The following is a 20,530-nucleotide window of genomic DNA, read 5'->3' as shown; positions in this document are numbered from 1 at the left end:
TCCCCCGGGGGTAAAGGATCTCAAAATCATAACTACTAACGAATTCAACCCATTTATATTGCCTCATGTTCAACTATTTTTGAGAAAAAAGATATTTGAGGCTCTTGTGATCTGTGTATAACTCAAAGCGCTCCCCAAACAAATAGTGTCGCCACACTTTTAACGCAAAAGCAAATGCTGCCAACTCTAAGTCCTGAGTAAGGTATCGTCTCTCATGAGGTTTTAATTGTCAAGAAACGTAAAATACAACCTTCTGATGCTGCATCAACACACATCCCAACCCAGTTCCACTCGCACCAGTAAACACTACTAACTTTTCCTCTTGTACTGGTATAGTTAACACCGGAGCTGTAGTCAACCGCTGCTTTAACTCCTGGAAAGCTTTCTCATAATCATCTGTCCATAAGAACTTCACATTCGTGTAGGTCAACTTGGTCATAGGTGCTGCAATAGTGGAAAACTTCTCTATAAATCTCCTGTAATAACCGGCTAGTCTTAGAAAACTCCTCACCTCTGAAGGGTTTGCGGGGTGCTTCCATTCATTGACTGCAACAACTTTCTTAGGATCTACCGCTATCCCTTGATTGGATACAACATGTCCCAAAAATCGAACTTCTTTGTCCCAAAAATCGAACTTCTTTGTCCCAAAAGTGACACTTACTAAACTTAGCGTATAACTGTTGCTCCCTCAAAGTCTGCAACACGACTTTCAAGTGTTTTCTGTGTTCTTTTTCATTCTTAGAATACACCAGAATATCATCTACAAAGCTAATCACAAACTTATCTAGATATGGTTGAAAAATTTTGTTTATCAAGTCCATGAAATAGGCAGGAGCATTGGTCAAACCAAAAGGCATTATAGGAAATTCGTACAACCCATACCAGGTCCGAAAAATAGTAAGCGGTATACTTTCTTCTGACACACCCATCTGATGGTAACCCATTCTGAGATCAAACTGAGAGAACACTGCTGCCCCCTTTAACTGATCAAACAACTCATCAATTCTAGGGAGCGGATACTTGTGCTTGATAGTCACCTTGTTCAACTCTCTGTAATCTATGCACATGCGGAGAGTGCCATCTTTCTTGGAGACAAAGATCGCGGGTGCTCTCCACGGAGAGTTACTTGAACGTATGAACCCTTTCTGAAGCATCTCTTCCAACTGCTTCTTCATCTCCACAAGCTCTTTAGGCGCCATTTTGTATGCCGCCTTAGACAATGGTGCAGTTCCTGGCATTAAGTCAATGCAAAATTCTACTACCCGTCGAGGTGGTGGTCCACGTGTCTCCTGAAATACATCCTCAAACTCATGTACCACATCGAACTAATATCCTGCTTAGGGATTTCTACCGAGCACAGAAAACTTGTCATTATCGACTCTTCTCCATTGCTAGAAGTGTGGGTAAGTCGTGGCATACCAAGAATATCTATATTTACAATCTTTCCAGCATGATCTAGAGTCACAAAGTATTTTCGCATCCAATCCATACCCAAAGTAATTGTAAACCCTTCAAACCATAACACAATTAGGTTCGCATACAAGACGCTACTCATAAAGTCAATCTCAAAATCTTTATACATCTTATAAAGAGTAACTGCCCCTCCTAAAGGGGTCTCAACACAAATAGGTCTAAATAAGGAGGTAGTTACAAGGTGTTCTCTTTCTACAAACTATCTAGATATGAAAGAATGAGAGGCACCAATATCAAAAAGTACTCTAATGAGTTCTTGAAAAAGATTAAAAGTACCTTGCACTTTGTCATTTCCTGGCATCACTGCAAATGCCCTAGTTGGAGCTGCCTGACCCTGTCGCGCCTGTTATCTCTAAGGGCAATCCTTGATTACATGTCCCAACCACTGACACCTAAAACATTTCCTATTGATCGGTTGAGGTGCTATAGCTCTGATAGGTGAGGGTCCCTCCAACTAAGGTGTGGGAGGACGATAACCCAACTGTGGCACCTGCTGTTGTTGTCCTTGATAACCCTATGGGTGCGGACCACCCTATCTTTGATAATAGTGCCCCTAGGGCTGGAAATTGCCATGAGGTCGAAATTACCTTGAGGTCTAAAATTTCCCTGACTACCCTGTTGTTATGGCCTCTAAAACTGCTGACCCCTATGTCCTTGATCGTAGGGTCGGCATCTGTTTCCATTATGCTGTTGGAAATGACTTCCTCTAGAAGTCTCTCTAACCCTAGTATTCCCTTCTTTAAACTGTTTCTCTTTTTCCTCATACTTCAGTGCCAAGTCAAGAACTTTATCAAACGGTTCAGCATCAAAGGGAATAAGGGACTTAGACAGGTAATGATTTAACCCCTTAATAAACTTATTATTCTTCTTCTCCTGCGTGTCAACCAAGTAAGGGGCACAATGAGACAACTCATTAAACTTGGTGACATACTCAATCATTGTTCTACCCTCTTGAGTCAACTTGGAAAATTCATCACTCAACTAAGACCGAATAGTAGCAGGAACAAACTTTCAGTCAAAATGGGTCTTGAAATTTGCTCAAGTCAAAGTCGTCAAATCAAGACCCTCTTTCCACGAGTTCCACCAAAATAGGGATGCTCTCTGAAGCTGATGTGTCGCCAACTCTTGTTTTGGGACCTTGGTGAGCTGCATACGACCAAACACCATCTCACATTTCTGAACCCAAACGCCAGCTGCTATGGGTCCTCCATCTCCAGTGAATTTTTGACCTCCCAAAGAACCAAAGTCTTTGTTTCTCTTCGTTAAGGGATCTCCCTGTTGACCTTGATTACTGTTCTGCACAACTTGAAGTAACTGAGCCATCATCTCCCCCACATTAACCTGCATCGTATTGGTTGCCTCGGTAGCAGCTGATGCCGCTATTGCCGCCACCGCGTCAGCAGTTGTTTCTTTCCCTGTGCTATTAGGCTCAGCACTTCTCAAATTATACCTTCCAGCCATCACCTTCAAGTTAAACACACAAAAAGAATTCGTTCATAAATACTTAGAATAAATTCAACCACCAAACTAAACCAGCTAACCCATATTTCCATAATCCGAAGATCAACTAAACTCTCACAAGTCTAAGGTAACCTAGAGCTCTGATACCTAACTGTCACGCCCTAAAATTTGGATAATTAAACATTAAATTAGGACTAAACCCCAATGAATAATCCATCATCCAAATCCTAGGGGTGAAACAAAATTTAAACGCTCTTGTCTCCATAAGGTTTAAGTAAATTTCCATGCTCAAACGATCACAAGGGATTAGAAAAAAAAAAAAAAAAAACTAACAAAACGCCAACCAAACCATCCATCATAATTTCATAACTATCCAATACCTCCAACATTAAAGTAACAATGGCCCTGTTTGGTAGAGCTATGAGAAAGTGATTATAACTTATAGCTGTGAACATAAGCTGATTTTTAACTTATAAATTAAGCTTCTCCTCCCCCACTCAAAGAATAAGTTGGTTTTTGACTTACAAAAAGCTATAAGCTGTATTGTTAAGCTGAACCAAACATATCAAAATAACTTAAATTAAGCTAAAAGTTGAAATAAGCTGGAAATAAGCCCTACCAAACAAGGCCAATAAATAGTCAAAACAACTTAAATAATGTACAGTTACAAACCATGCCAAATTATTAAAATACTAAGGTCATAAAAAAATAATAAATACATAAACTAATATCAACTCTAAGCTCAAAAAAATAAAAGAAGTTCAAACAACATGTCCAATAACTATAGTTATTTCTCGTCACCACCGTAGTCCCAACTAATCTTACAAAGGAAGCTCAACTGTGCTTAAATAGAACGCACCCGAGTTGCAAAGAGACAAAACGGGTCAGTATATAGGTATACTGGTATGAGTACAAGATTTAACACCCACGTGTCCACCAGACATAAACAAAAGTACATTTAATTCTTGTTACGGAACAAGACAAGTAGTTCCACCCGCACTAAGATGAAGGGGTAGCTTCCCGAGATACGGTGGCATTTAGTTTCTTGCCCGTACACAACTAAATATAAATTGAGTATAAAAAAAACAAAATAAAAATAAAAATGTGGTGGGACAGCCCTGCATAAAAAGTTAGTAAGACCCACCATTTTGCAAAAAAATAAAGTTAGTATAATTTAATCATAAGTAACTTGCTGAGGAATTATAAAAATGTACCGTTTCAAGCTTAAATAATTAGAATTGACCAAAACTCAAAGAACAAAAGTTGTACAAAATCAAATTTCCTAAAAGGACCTGTGAACGAATTTATCATAAATTGAACAGGTTCAGAGAAAAACTTGATAGAAGAAACTAGAAAGAATTTAATCGAAAAATCTGAAGCTAAAAACAAAAAGAAACTGCCTTAAGATGATTTTTTTCAGAAAAGTTTAAAACACAAAAAATGTTCAGAATAATGTTTTACTTTAATTTATGCAAAACCAATAAAAATGAGCTCGTTTCGTGGGTTAAAACAACATCTAAAATCTGTGTTGCTAAAATAAACAAAAATTGTTGTAACTAAGATCATCCGATTACAAGTTCTAATCGATCTTTTCAATAAAAAATTAAAACACAAAAGTTGTCTAGAATTACTTATACATGTCTCTGCCCAAATTTCATAATTTATTAAGGTCGTTTACTATTTTTCAAAATGTACAAATCAATACAATTCACACTATCTCAATAAACTTATATTTAATTATTTGTACATTAACTCCACCACTTCAGGTCTTCACTTCTGGCTTACAAATATATCTCATGTGACTCCTGTGTACCTAACACCGCTCCGAAGCCAAACTTGCATGGGAATATCGTCCCGAGTTTGACCCTCACTCTCCAGATGGTTAGCATATACGTACGCACGTAAATCAAAGCATGCTTTTACTTCTAAGAACGAGGCAACAATATATATACACAATCTCTCATCTACTCATGAGAACAAACATAACAGTGCCAAGTCGAAGGCATTCAAATAAATAACATAATTCCCACATTTTTTTTTACACTATTTCTCACCAACACTCAAATAAAACAACAATCCATGGAGTTATGGTGGAGTATTTGGAATTTATCTATGGGTTCTAAGTTTATTTTAATTTCATATATCCATTAGTGTGATTACAACCATAAAATAAATACATATAAAAACCATAAACTTGACATACCTGTAGACACCCCATTTTTGACCGACCTTAAGACCCAGACGTCATGGATTGAGCGCTTGGTGATTGCGCATGTTGTGCTCGTTTCGAGGTTTCGGAGTTCTTGGCTGAGAGCCTCACCTCCGGACCTCAGGACTCTTTGTACTTTGACTCGGTCTGTGGACTAAGTCTTGTTTTCTCTTCCCGGAGGGAGGGAGAGGTCTTGTAGACCATCTCTCAGTGGTCGTAGGCCACTGTTCCTGTTTGGAGACTAGTTTTTGATTTTTAGAGTCGTCGGCCGTGCGCCTCGGTTCGGGACCGCTTAACATTCTCCGTTTGGCACATTTTTTGGAACACACCTTGTTTCCTCTGTCTAGAGGGACACTGTGGTCCGGGAGACCACTTTTGTGGTCATACGCCACTTTTTGTGCTCAACAGCCAATTTTCGAGGCCCCCGGCCGCGCGTCTTGCCTCCCGAACTCTCGTTTTGCATCCGTGTTGGTTCGTTCTTGACACGAACCTTGTTTTCCTTGTTTGGAAGGTGGTACAAGGGTGGGAGACCAGCTTTCTCCTTGAAAAGCACTTTTTTCCCCGCCAGCCGGTTTTCTAGTCGAGAAACTGGTTTTCTTGGTCTTTGGGCCACATTTTCTGGTTTCCCACCCCACCATTGGCTTGCTTTCAGTAGGGAGACCACCAATTACCCTGACCGACCACTTTTTTTTTGGGAAACCACTTTGGGTGGTCGGCTGACCACTAAAAGTAGCAGGCCGACCACCTTTTCTGGTCAGTAGGTTTCCTCCTGTTTTGTCTGACTGAATGGATGCCAGCTACGCCAGCTGAAGGGCACAAACTGTATCCTCCATACACATGGAGGGATTGCATCCAAGTTTAGCTTCTCCAAGAAGCTTGAACCCTTTGTTTCTTCTATAAGAGAGGCTCTCCCTCTCCTTAAACCAGGTTCAGAAAAATTTCCTAAGGCACAAACACATATCTCTCTCTATATCTCTATATTTTGAGCCAAAAGTGTGTATGGTTGTTGACCTTTAACACCCCAACTCTTAGCCATACATCCTTACCATTGAACTGAGGTTCCTAGAGATTATGTTTGAAGGTTAAAAGGGTGGTTTTTGACTGAGGATCTTGCTGGTTTTGCTGAGCTTCAAGGGTAATCTCTTTTCTCTCTTTTTAAGCTTTGTCTTGATCACTTTCTTAGCCATACTTGCATGCTTATTTGAGCTTTGTTGTCAACTGAAAAAAAGCTCCATATTTAAGTGTTTTTCATGTTTGTTTAAGGCCCTTTTGGTGCTGAGGGTCATCTTCCCTCTTGCATGCCCTATTTTGCCTTGTTTTGTGCCATGCCATAAGGCCTTTGAGTTAACCCTTGCATGGCCTTTTAGCCACTGAAATCCAGTGGATTTTCAGTGGTTGGCATGTGGTTTTGAGGCCCTAAATCAGAGAGGGGTGACCCTCTCTCTTTTGGTCTTGCTTGCTTGCATTTTTGGCCTACCAAAGGAGCGTGTGTTTTCATACTTTCAAGGCTCGGTTCATGCACTTGTTGTTGACTTTTTGGGCCTGCCTAGACTCTATCTATGGCTGGTTTGGTCACCTTGGGTTTGCCTCTTGCATGTGTAGAGTAATCCCTTTTGTGGCTTATCAAAGTAGCATGTCATTCTTGCATGTATTGGTCATATTTCAGTGGATTTTTCATCATTTGGCATGCCATGACTCTATTTTTTGCTGGTTTGGTAACCTCTCACATGCTTCATATGCTTGTAGTGCAAATCGTGTTTACTAGCTTAGAATGCATGATGTTTTGGCCCTCAATTCTAGCATATTGCCATGCTCCAACCTGGTTTTATTTATATTTTGGGCTACCTTAGCTCTGTTTTGAGGCCTCTTGGTCGAAAGAGGCTTGCCATGCATGCTTGTAGTGTAAGAGCCTTGACTAGCTTCGAGTTTTGAAGTCCCTTGCATGCTTAACTTGAGGTATTTTCATGTTTTGGCATCATTGAGTATGATATTTCAGAGCATATAAGGCTGTCATACTTCCATATTTTCCACTCTTTAAGTGCCCTTGAGAGTTGTGCTTTTATACCCTATTTTGTGGGCCATTGCATGAGCTTCATTTTTGTGCCTTTCAAGCCATCATCCCAACTCATTTTGTTGCTGTTTTGGGCCTGCATAGGGTTTGTTTGGAGTTGGTTTGGCCATTTGAGCATTGCCTTGCATGCCTATAGTGTAATACACTTTACTAGTTTCGATGCTTGAGCCATTCAACATGCATTACATGAGTTGTTTGCATTATTCGAAGTCATTTTGTATGCCATTTTAGAGCTGAAACATGTGTCATTGCACTCCATATTTCATCCTTTCAATGCATTTGGGAAGTTGTGTTTTGTGCCTTAGACTTGGGGCCGTTACATTATGCATGATCGTATGTGTTTTGATGCCTTATTTCCATCATCTATTGGCCACTGATTTGGGTGTGGCTGAGGCCCATCCATTTTGGTTTAAGTCTATTTTGCATTGAGTATGCCATTGTAGTTCATAGCATTGAGTATGCCATGTTGTCGCATGATTGATCATTACATTGTGCATGCCTTGTTCATCTCATTGTGTATGTTAGTTTCTATGTGCATTGTGTATGCTAAGTGTCATGTGCATTGACTATGCCATTGTTAGTTCATAGCATTGTGTATGCTAGTTGCATGTTTGCAAGTTATCCTTTGCATGTTTGCATGACTTAGTTGCATTGCATTGAGATTGCATGCTACAGTTGCATTGGTGCATGCCTTGTTTGTTGCATTGTGTTTGGAATAGGGGTTAGTCCAAACACGGGGAACGAGAGACGTTTCATGCTTGAAATGATGAAACATGCCTCGATTCTCGGTTGCCGACACTCTTGACTACCCATGACGGAGTTGTTGGCTTTAGGTGCTTGTATGTGTATTCATTTCACATTGAGTCGTGCAATTTGACTCCTCGGCCATCATGCATCGAGATGTGTGATTGGTGGCCCGAGGGTCAAGGACTACACTCCCTTAAGCTTATACAATGATGGGGAGAGTCGTTGTGCACACATGTGTTGCGAATACTTTACCATCTCTCTCTCTTGCCTTCTGTTGCAGAAAACTAGAAACCAGGGGCAGAAACTGGCCGGCCGACCAGATTTAGTGGCTGGCTGACCACTTTTTTCTGGTCTTTCACCACAAAAGTGGTCGGCAGGTCGTCTCTAAGGCCAATCGCTGGTCGGCAGCCTTCCCACAGATTCCCAGGGTGGAGTTTCAGCCTTCTGGAGCTTTGTGCAGTGTTTTGAGGTCAATTGCAAACAGAGGCAAGTCGGGCGTTGCGAGGGATTTCTGAACAAGGCAATTCAAGCATGCATGCATCCTTTGTGATTCAAAGCAGAGCTGGGGCAGCCCACATTTATTTAGTTTGCATGCTCATTTAGATTGCTTACTTAGTTAATGTTGTGTAATAAGTAGTTGTAACTTGTTATTCATTTCGTCGTGTAATAACTAGTTTAATTAGATCAGCTTAGATTAGTAAGCTGGTTCTGTATTATTTATTCAGACCCTCCATCGAGAGGGCAAATTTTGTAATAAGTGTGCGTGTGTGTGATGCATGTCTTCCAACCCCCACTTCTTTCTCTTTTTTTGTTTACCAGCTTACGATGCTTAGTTTTAGGGCATGTTTGAATTAGCATCATTATGCTCGCATGTTTGCATCCATTCATCTGTCTTGCATGCACCAGGCTCGGCGCATCATACTAACTGCATCGTATTTCAATTCCAAGTTGAATGCGTGTTATCTGTAGCATCTCATATGCCATCTTAGAATAGCCGAGCCTATCTTAGTTGCATTTTGCATGTGTTGCATTAGTCTTCTTAAACATGAACTAGGATCATGCATTGATTTCTAACATAGTTTTTGTTTTGGCTCGGAGTACTCAGTAAGTGTGTATGCTTTAGCATCCTTGCATGTGTGTGAGTGACTGCCATGATAACATGCTTACCATGAGGCTATTTGCTTATGTGCTATAACTGCCTGATTGCCTGTGGATGAATGTTGGATTACTTGAATTGGAACAATTCATTGATTGCGAGTTTTAAGCCCACTTGAGAGTGGCAAATCACCATATTTTCTAAGCCCACTTGAGGGTGGCAAAATCCACATTGTAGCCTACTTGCGAGTAGCAAACCGCTTTAAAAAACAAACATGAGCTGTTTTGTTCCAAATTAGGCGATCCAGTCTATACTTGTATGTTGTGCGCATCACATAGTAATTCTAGGCTAATAAATCGGAATAAGAGCGCATGTGTTTTCAAAAACAAGACATCATGTTTAGTAGCAGCCGATCTTTGATCGGGCGAGCGGGGGGTGATCATTGCATGACCTTTCCCTCTCGTACCCAAGTTCCCGAGCCGAGGCAACTTTGGTGATGACAGACACGTGGCCTTAGACGCAAGTTAGGGTTTCTTAAATTTCCCAAAATAAAAACATTTAGGTGGCGACTCTGTATCTAGCAAAGCAGTCCATGTTTGGCATTTCTTTCTTAAAAATCAGTTTTCCAAAACAATTTGCCGGATTTGGACTCTTTGGTGATTTATCAGTCTTGCATTGCACTTCGCGAGATCATATTAAGAACCGTGACATTCGAGTCCGAACTGTAGTAAGCCCAAATGAACAAAACGGAATTTTTCTCGGGACGTTCGGGGCGCGTCTGCAATACCCAACTAATCAAAATAATTAAAATCAATCCATCATCTTCATATAAATACAAAATCAAACCAACATCAAATAAATATAAATAAATAAATTCAACAAATTAAACATAAATCAAGGAAAGTAGGTTTTGTACTCATAATATTTTTTTGAAGATCAAAGAATCACTTGAATAATTAATAAAGTCACCAAAATAAAACCCTAATCTTTTTCTTCCTTTTCTCTTCTTCCGTCTCTCTTTCTCTCCCTTTCGGTTTGCACTCTTGATTTTGATTAATCTCTCTCTCTCTCTCCCTCTCTCTCTCTCTCTTTCTAATGATCCTATTTGTTTTGTTAGGCAACCTATGCTTTTGTTAACCTGATACTATTATAACCTAATAACAATATATTATATTTTATTATATAAGTACAATATATATAAATATCCCATATTAGATCAATACAAATAACTTCTTTTTTTATATATACAAATATATATATATATATATATATATTTGAATTAATTATATATAATTAACTAACACATTAAATTAACTAAATAACACATTAAATTCCCATGTAACCACACAATTAATAAAGCCAAAAATAAAATAAAGTAATAATAATAATCGTAATAATAAATAATGGCTTACGAAAAATTAGGGTCGCTACACATTTGGAAAAATATTTTGAACAAGAGGGTTTTAATGTTTGAAATAGTTTTGGTCAAGAATAGTTTTGGTCAAAATAGGGTGTAAGGTTGGGATTTAGAAGCTCTTCTTGCTGGAGAAATCGAACGTTTGTATAGCATAACTTTCATTATTGAGTGATCAACCTAGGGTGCCCAAGTCTTAAGGGCGGTCAAAAATGGGGTGTCTACATAATGTAAATAAGCAGATTATAGGATTTCAATAACTGACCTCACTTGGTTCAATTAGAAGTTTCATGTTAATATATCCATTGCAAAACCAATGATGAAAACCAATAAATTGTAAGAGAAAAGAGCAATAAATTCAAATTGAAACAAATGCACCCTAATCCAACAACACACATCAAGAACCCTTAATTTCCCATCAGTAACACAACAACAAAAAATACCCACCAAAAAAAAAATTTGGGAAGAAAATAGAGCAATAAATTCAAATTGAAACAAATGCTCCTCAACAACACACAGCAAGAACCCTCAATTTCATAGCAGTAACACAGAAACACAAAATAACCACAAAACAAAAGGCTAAGAAGATACATTCAATTGCATGAAATTTCATACCTTTGGTGGATGAGAAGATCTTTCCCCAACTTGTTTCAGAAAATGGGGTTTAGGCTTTGACTCATCTGATGAATCTACGAAGGGAAGATTGGTCATTTATAAATCTTTCCTGTATTGAATTAATTCAATTTCAATTTCATTGAATACATCAAAGCAATCAACATTGAGACAAACCTCCAAGCAAAAAAGAAGAAACATCTTCATATACACACTTTGCATGAAGTTATTTATATATATATATATATATATAACACTAATCTAAATTTAACACTAGATTGTTTACAAACAAGCTACCCACAATAAAATTTTACAATACCATATGCCCTATAACCAATCAAATAGATTTCGAGTAGAGCATCAAATTTAACAAGATAAGATGCGAAGGTGAAGAAATTTAAGCTCCCTTATGATAAGCCAAAAGGGTCTACACTATGGAATTTTCCCCTATAATGATCAGTTTAGACAACTTATAATATCAAATTGGGTCTCAAGTAATATTTCAAGCCTCTTAAAAGGTACCCCATAAGAGCCTCCCGCCCTGCCCAACATAGGGAAGCCTTAAATCCAAGGAGTCTTTTAATTATAAAATCCACAAATATGGTTAATTTAAACAAATGTTGATCAAAAACCACAAAATCTTCTGTGGGTGTAATTATGCACCAACAGCTTCATCTAAATTCAAGTAGAAGCCAAGGAAGCAACATTCCAAACCAATGCCCAAAAATGAGAAAGAAAATATTCCATCACAAGACATCTAATTTAAATTTGATGAAAAAGTTCTGAAAAATCATCTTCAATCCTTTTATCAAATGTTCATCAAACCAAGGAGAGAGTAGTCATTTTCTCATCAAATTTGAATTTGATGAAAATTTAGAAAGATAAAGCATTGGAAATGAATTTTTTTCCTCAAATTTGATGAAAAGGAAAATTTGAGATAAGACCCAAAATTTTTACTCAAATCAAGTTTTTTTTACTAAAATTTTGAATCAAATTAGATGGGAAAAAAATGGTGAAGGGTTAAAGATGCTCTAATATGTAGTTTCCATTTCAAAAGGCAAAAAACCCAAAATCAAATTTAGGGATAGCTAGCTCCACATAGATTAATTAAAAAACAATAAAAGTGAGATGAAATTAGAGAAGGAAAATTAAAGAAGAAATACCCGAATGCGAGCAGTGGCATCTTGACCAGATCAAAGAAGCATAGCGATGTCATGTCTTATCTGCTTCACCACCACATTTCTCTTGTTCCTCAGCAACTTTATCCTGGCCACTACCATCTTCGTCATTGTCTTGTTGTTTTTACAATCATCAAATTCAATATATATACACACACCCATTGTTTGTCAAATTTTAGGATTTTACAAAAATTGAAGCAAGAAATGAGAGAAGACAAACCATTTGGAGAAGTTGAAACCTCTGCGGAAGAGAGATTCCCAATTTAATTGCTTTATTGCAGTGTCTGGTGGCTACACTCACTACCATCGTGTCTTATTCTTCCTCAACGATTTGGACACACACACACGCACACACAGAGTAACGGTTTGCTAAGAAGAACAAACCTTTATCGAATGAACCTACAAAAACAACAATAACCAAAAATTTGAATTTTGAAAACCCCAATGATAGAAAAAGGGAAAAAACTTAGGGTTTTGGTATGGAACCTTGAAATCTCCATGAGAGAGAGAGAGAAAAAGAGAGAGAGAGATGGACAGATTGAGATAGCAAGAGAGACTTGATGTGAGGAGTTAAAATGGAAATGTGCGTGTGTGTGTGTGTGTGTGTGTGTGTGAGAGAGAGAGAGAGAGAGAGAGAGAGAGAATGAGAGAGAGATGGACAGATTGAGAAAGTAAGAGAGACTTGATGTGAGGAGTTAAAATGGAAATGTGCGTGTGTGTGTGTGTGTGTGTGTGTGAGAGAGAGAGAGAGAGAGAAAGAGAGATTTGGAGAATAACTTGATGATAGAACCTGTTGGGGCTGAAGAGTTGAGGTTTTGATTGTTTTGTTTTTTGTTTTTTTAATTTTTTAGTGTTTGGCGCTCGAAATTTTCATTTTGGCGCTATTTTTGTTTTTGGTCATACCTTTTACGACAACAATTATGTGTCGTGGAAAGTGTAATATTTTAAACGGCTGACTTTTTGTGCGTCATGTAAAGTGTAATTTTTAACGGCAGGCTTTTTATACGTCGTGAAATGTTCAATATTTTTAACAGCCCGTGTACGCGTGTCGTGTATAGTTAATATATTAATGACATGCCATATGCACATTATAGAAAGTTTTATTATTTTATGCTAACATTGCAAACCGTGAAAAAATAATCGTTATTAGCATTCACGACCTACGCAATAGAGATGTCGTGGTTGGAAAATTATTTACGACATGTAAAAAAAGCAAGTTGTAAAAGTGAGAAACCATGACTTGCATTTACTGTATGTCGTTGATGTGAAGCTCTAAAAACCTAGTTTTGTTGTAGTGAACATTGGTAAAGCATTCCATTACATTCATAAAGCATTCATCGAAACTCATTCATATCATAACATAAGGCAATTTCAAAAGTCTATAGATGCACTTTCATATTGTTTTCAAAATAATAACAAAGAACATATTTGTACAAACTTATTACTCACAGTGACTTAGGCCTCGCGATGATCCTTTGCGCACGCTTTATTTCTCGGTAGGTTACTAATTTTCTTTTAATTTCCTAGAGGGTCTATATGAGGTCAAAAACATGTCCAAAAGGTCGGAGAAGTCAAGAAAAGTTACATAGAAGTTTCCCTGTTTTTTGTACGTGTGAAAGTCCCTGGCTGTATGTGCGAGCTGCACGTGCAATTAAAGTAAAAAACGATGCTCTGTTTTGTCCTGTGTTCTGCAGGGGTGGGGCTCACAGCCACACGTGCGGTTCTGGGTTAAAGTGAGCAGTCCGAAATTGGTTCAAGCTTCAAGCGTGTGGTTATGGGTTAAAGTGAGCAGTCTGAAATTGGTTCAAGCTTCAAGCTTTCGAACTCATTTCCAAGCCTTAATTCATGTAAATCCACTTCAAAAACATCATATATATACATAATTAAAGTGTAAAAGCTCAATTGGATTAAACCTTGCTTCATTCCCAAAATCTTAACCCTAGCTTCCATGATTTCATGAGTTTCTTCATTTCCTTTCAAATTCAATTAGATCTTCACTTTGTACGTAACTCTTTGAGTTCAGATCACACAAATCTAAGGATTAGGTCCAACTTCTCACAATCAAACTCAAGGCAAGCAATATATAAAGAAATTGACTCTTAAATCAAGCAAATCCAAAGAATCCAAATTCAATTTCATGAAGATAGTTCATTTAAACTTATGATTCAAAACCCTAACTCATTTGAGTGTGTAATCTCCATTTTAAGTCTTGATTTTAAACAATGGAAGAGTTATTCCAAGAGTTTTAGTTGAATTATACATACCTCAAGTCAAGTTCTGGAATTTTCCGTTCAATTCCTCAAATTTCCCTAGCTTCCCCCTAAGCTTTCTTCTTCTAACTTGAATTCTCTTTTACCTCTCTTCCTTTAGCCTTCTTTCCTTTGTTTTCTCTCTTCTTTCCTCTCTAGCACAACTGTTCAGTCAAGCTCCTTCTAGACTTAAGTTTAACATATATATATATATATATATATATATCTACATATTTTAATTAAATCAAATTAATTCATTCTAAATCAAAATTTTACAAAACTTCTCATTAGGTTCTAAAAATTATGCTGATCACAAATATTTAATCACTTTTGGTTTTTGGTGCCACTAAAGCTTTCAATTTTCAGTTCTAAATTGTAATTTCAATAGGCTTTCCCACGAACAACATATATAAATTCACATTCATATAAATCACACAATTAAATATGCAATTTCACATCAAACACATAATCTCATGCTTAATCAAGGAATTAAAGTATAATACGGGATAGGGTTATCATACAATGTCTTGGATTTGATCAAGTGTGTTATCAGTTGAGCTTGTTGTGGTCATCATCACATAGTGAACTACAGTTGGACTCAATTTCGAGTGGGCTCCCTTTAGCAATGTTGCAATGCCAAAAGCATGAGGACAAACCATGGATGTTCTGGAGATTGTGACGTAATTACTGGTCAAGATGATATTTAAACCAATGCCAGCAGCAACTCCATTCAGAACCAAAGATGCTAATACTGGTGTTCCGAGTGCCATCATGTCTGGCTTGAGGATTCCCGGATAGCTCGGGAAAGGACCCCTCGAAGTGTAGGCAACAATTGCTGGTGTAGGATAGTACCCACAAAGGTTTGTTGAAACTTAATGCTAGCTGTAGATTTAACACCACTTTGAGCATAATTGATCAATGTCGGTGCGTCCTTTGAGCTAATCACGATCCCCGAATAAGGGAAAGGGCTAAATTTGAATATTTGAGGATCATCTGAGATAAAGATAGCTGCAGACTGATGTCAGTAGAAACTTGATCCATTTGTGTGAAAAATGACACAGTGTTATCAGATATGAGGATGGGTGAAAGGGCTTCAGGCAATAATTCAAATGAATTGCTTGCAGATATAGTCGTGTTGTAGATAATAGGGTAGTTTTGCACGAAGGCAATCTTAGGGTGTTAAGAGTCATCATTGACTTCTCTAGAATTATCTAGGCTATTAAGGCCTTGTTTGTCATAACCTAAAAAAGTCAAAAAGTCACTATCCTATTTAAGTCACATCATCTTATTTAAGTCACATCACCTCTCTACCCCATCACTTCAAACCCAACCCATACTCAACCCATATTTCATAAAAAGTCAAAAAGTGCACTTATTTAGAACATCCCGAACAACCCTTAAGCGCATATATTGAATAATCTAGAAAACTCTAGAAAGATTTAGAAGACTCTAGAAAGATTTAAAGAAATCCGGAAGATTCTAGAACATTGTAGAAGATTCCGGAACATTAGAGAAGCTTGTAGAAATCTAAAGAAATCTAGAAGGTTCCAGAAGGTTCTAGAATATTTTAGAAGTATAGAAAGTACTATTATATACTAGAATAGGTTAGAGAGTTCTAGAATATGGGAAAGTATGCATACATGCTAGAATATTCTAGAGGGTTAATAATGGCCCTTGGATCAAAATGATCCTAGCCATCCATTGAGGAGGTGGATGACTATATAAAGGGAAATGGCCTCATTTGGAACGCACAAGACATAACAATCAAGAGTGGAGTCAAGTGCTTAAGTGTGAGTGATTCCAAGAGTGAGGTGTCCTTGAGAGTCTTCTTGTATGCTTGAGTGTATCTTTGCGTCTAAATAAAGATTCACTTTTGTATAGCCGTTGTGGTCTAACTCAACAATTTGGTATCAGAGCAAGGCGGTCAAGGACCGTTTTCTTGAGTTGATCATGCACAACTTAAGGTTGTGAAGCTTGTGGATTAGAGACCACACTTAATTGGTGAAAGTACAGGAGGATCACACCACGTCACAATGGTAGATCTTGTGAACACAACGAGTGGAGTCATATGACTCAACAACAACAACTATCAGAGTTGGCAGAGTTGCATCAAGTCCTACCTTGAAGGGCAAGATTTGTGGGAGGTTGTTAATGGAAATGAGAATACACCACCTTCCAAGGAATATGCCGAGGCACTACGCAAATGGAAGATTCAGGCTGGAAAGGCAATGTATGTGCTCAAGACAACCATAGAGGATGAGTTTCTCAAACACATCAGGAATGATGACATACCCAAGGAAACATGGGACACCTTTGCATCACTATTTTAAAAAACAAATGATGCTCAGCTCCAATTTCTAGAAAATGAGTTAATGTCTACCTGTAGACCCCCCTGGAACTCCCGCTCCACGCGCGAGGGCGCGAATCATTTTGTTCTTAGCTACTACAGTTCGGACTCGCGTCACAGTTCTGAATCTAATCTCACAAAGTGCAATGTGAGACTGATAAATCACCAAAGAGTCCAAATCTGACAAATCGTTTTGGAAAATCGATTTTTAATAAAGAAGTGCCAAACATGGACTTCTTTTCCAGATACAGAGTCGCCGCCTAAATGTTTTATTTTGGAAAATTTAGGAAACCTTGACTCATGCCTAAGGCCACGTGTCCGTCATCACCAAAGTTGCCTCAGCTCGGGAACTTGGGTACGAGAGGGGAAGGTCATACAATGAGCACCCCCGCTCGCCCGATCAAAGATCGGCCTTTACTAACATGATATTTTGTTTTTGAAAACACATGTGTTCTTATTCCGGTTATTAACCTAGAATTACTATGTGATGCGCACAGCATACAAGTATAGACTAGATCGCCTAAGTTGGAACAAAACACTTCATGTTAGGTTGTTTGAAAATGGTTTAGAGGTGCTACTCGCAAGTAGGCTAAGTAGTAGATTTTGCCACCCTCAAAGGGGCTTAGAAAAACATGATTTTCCTACTCTCAAGTGGGATTAAAACATACATTTGATGAATTGTTCCAATTCAAGCAATCCAACCTTCACCCACTGGCATTCAAGCAGTTAATCACTTAAGCAGTTAGCCTCATGGAAAGCATGCTAACATGGCAACATACACATCTCATGCAGGGATGCTAAAGTGAAACACTCGCAGTGTACTCCAAGCCAAAACAAAGAACTAGTTAGAAATCATGCATGATCCTAGTTCATGTTAAGATGGCTAATGCAACACATGCAAAAATACAACTAAGATAGGCTCAGTTATTCTAAGATGTCATGTGAGATGCAACTTGATACATGTATTCAAATCGGAATTGAAATACAATGCATTTAGCATGATGCGCCGAGTCCGGTGCATGCAAAACAGATGAATGGATGCACGCATGCAATCATAAGGATGCTAATTGAAATATGCCCTAAAACTAACCATCGAAAGTAGTTAAGTAAAAGGGAGAAAGACGTGGGGTTGGAAAACATGCATTACACATACGCACGCTTATTACAAAATTCGCCCTCTCGACAGAGGGTTCGAATAATAAGCTAACTAGCTACGCTAATTAAACTAATTATTACAAACCAAACTAATTAACTAACTTAGCTAATTAATTATTACACAACCGAATCGAAACAAATAGCTATACTAAGCTAGTTGAGATATTACACAACAAATTGAATGACTAATCATGCAAACTAATCAAAAGCAGTGAAATGGCCTCACGGGCAAGGAAGAGATGCATGCTCGGTCGGCTTCGCGCGGAAATCCACTACTGTGCCTCATGATGCCTCTGTTTGCACACTTCTGGGCTTCTGAAAATTATGCCAACTTCCAAGATGCCTCTGATCCACCTTAGGAACAATCTGAGGGGTAGTCGGCCAAGGGGAATGGCCATCCGCCAAAGAATAATGCTCATCGGCCAAATTCGAGGCTATCAGCCAATTATTGATAGCCGATCGGCACACTTGATAGCCGATCGGCCACTTCTTCCTGCATACTTCTCCTTTTGCTGCAACAGAGCACTAACAGAGGCATGGCAGTGCATTTGCAAGAAAATGTGTGTGCAACCACACTCCTTATCATGTTTAAAGCTCAAAGGAGTGCAGTGCTTGGCTCTCGAGCCATCAATCACGCATTTCAATGCATGATGGCCAAAGAGGCCGAGTTGCACAAATCAATATCACATGAATGCACAAAAGGCACAAAAATGCCTTAACCTATATTATGCTTGATCAAGAGGGTCGGCAACCGAGAAATGAGGCACATTTCATCACTTCAAGTATGAAACGTCCCTCATTCCTCGTGTTTGGACTAACACACTATCCAAACACAATGCAATGCAACAAGCATGCAACAACACGCTATATGGATTTAAACCAGATATGGACAAACCTCAATCATGCCCAAATCAGTGGCCAACATACCAAAATTTAGGCACAAAAGGGGGCCAAGGACACATGCTCATGTAATGGCTCCTCAACTAGGCAACAATGCACAACCCTTAGAGGCACTCAAAGGGTGAAAGAAGTGAGAGCATGGCAAGTCTATATGCTCTGAAGTGTCATGGTAAATGATGCCAAATCATATACATGTCACAAATTAAGCATGCTATGGTGCTCAAAATTCAAAGCTAACAAGGCCAATTGTACTACAACTATGCAAAACATGAAGCATATGGCCAATGCAACCCAAAACAGTCCTAGAGCATGTCAAAATGATGCTAAAACATGTATGGAAGGAAGCCAAAATAAGCTAGCATGGTCAGCATGAAACATGAAATATGCAAGGCCAAAAGGGAGGATTACACCACACCTACTAAGACCAAGCATGAGATGGTTTCGCCAACAAAAATCAGAGTTATATCATGGCAAAATGAGACCAAATACACACTGATATGGTAGCTCGCAAGCTTAGGCATGAAGGCATACACAATGGCTCATGTTAAGGCATAAAGCACAAACTCTCCAATGCATTGAAAGAGTGACAAATGTGAGTGTATGGCCACACTACATGTACTAAAATCACATTTCGAGTGATGCCAAATCATGAAAATGGTCCAAGCAATGCATGTTAGTGGACTCAATACCCAAAACTAACAAGCTAGAATGCACTATAGCTATACAAAGTAAGTCATGTATGACCAAAACAACACAAATCAGACCTTAAGCATGGTAAAACATGGCCAAAAGCTTATTAGAGTTGAGCCTAAAGCATGCTAGAATGATGGTCCAAACGCATGATGCATGCTAGGCTATTATGCAAGATTGCACTACAAGTGCATGGAGCATGCAAGAGGCTAACAAACCAACCTAAAACAGAGGTGAGGCATGCTAAAATAACACCGGAAACTTGCTGAAATGGAACCAATACATGCTAGACAAACATGCTACTTTGATGAGCCATCTATACAAGCATGCAAGACACAAGGAGAGGGTATGACCCTCTCCTATTTAAGGCCTCAAAACACACTTTCCACCGCTGAAATTCCTCTAGAATTTAGTGGTGGAAAGGTCAAACAAAGGCTAAAACAAAAGCCTAAAGGGGTGGCCCAAAACAAGGCACTCAAGGGGGTAGATCACCCCCAACACCAACAAGACCTCAAACAATCATTTCAAACACATGAAAATAAAGCTTTTTACAGTTGAGAGTTAAGCCAAAATAAGCATGCAAATAAGGCTAAGTAAGCAATGAACACAAAGCTTAAAAGAAGGTTAGTGACTCACCCCTGTAGAACAACTTCAAAGAGGTAACTTCAGCAATTTTCTGAGCTAAAAACCAAACTTTGAGTTCAAACAAAAACCTCAAGTACCTCAGCAACAAGAGTATGGTGTTTCACTAGGTGCTTTAGTGCAAAAGTGTGAAGAAATTGCACTTTTGAGACAAACAAGTGCAAATATATATATATATATATAGAGAGAGAGAGAGAGAGGAAATATAGAGAGAGTGATATATAACTTGTATCTTAATTTTCAGAACCTCTGCAAAGGGAAAGGGTTCTCCCTTCTTATAGAAAAT

The sequence above is a fragment of the Camellia sinensis genome, chromosome 3 (assembly GCF_055761805.1).
Source record: "Camellia sinensis isolate YWXY chromosome 3, ASM5576180v1, whole genome shotgun sequence".
Lineage (NCBI taxonomy): Eukaryota > Viridiplantae > Streptophyta > Magnoliopsida > Ericales > Theaceae > Camellia > Camellia sinensis.
Note: the sequence above shows the minus strand (reverse complement) of the source record.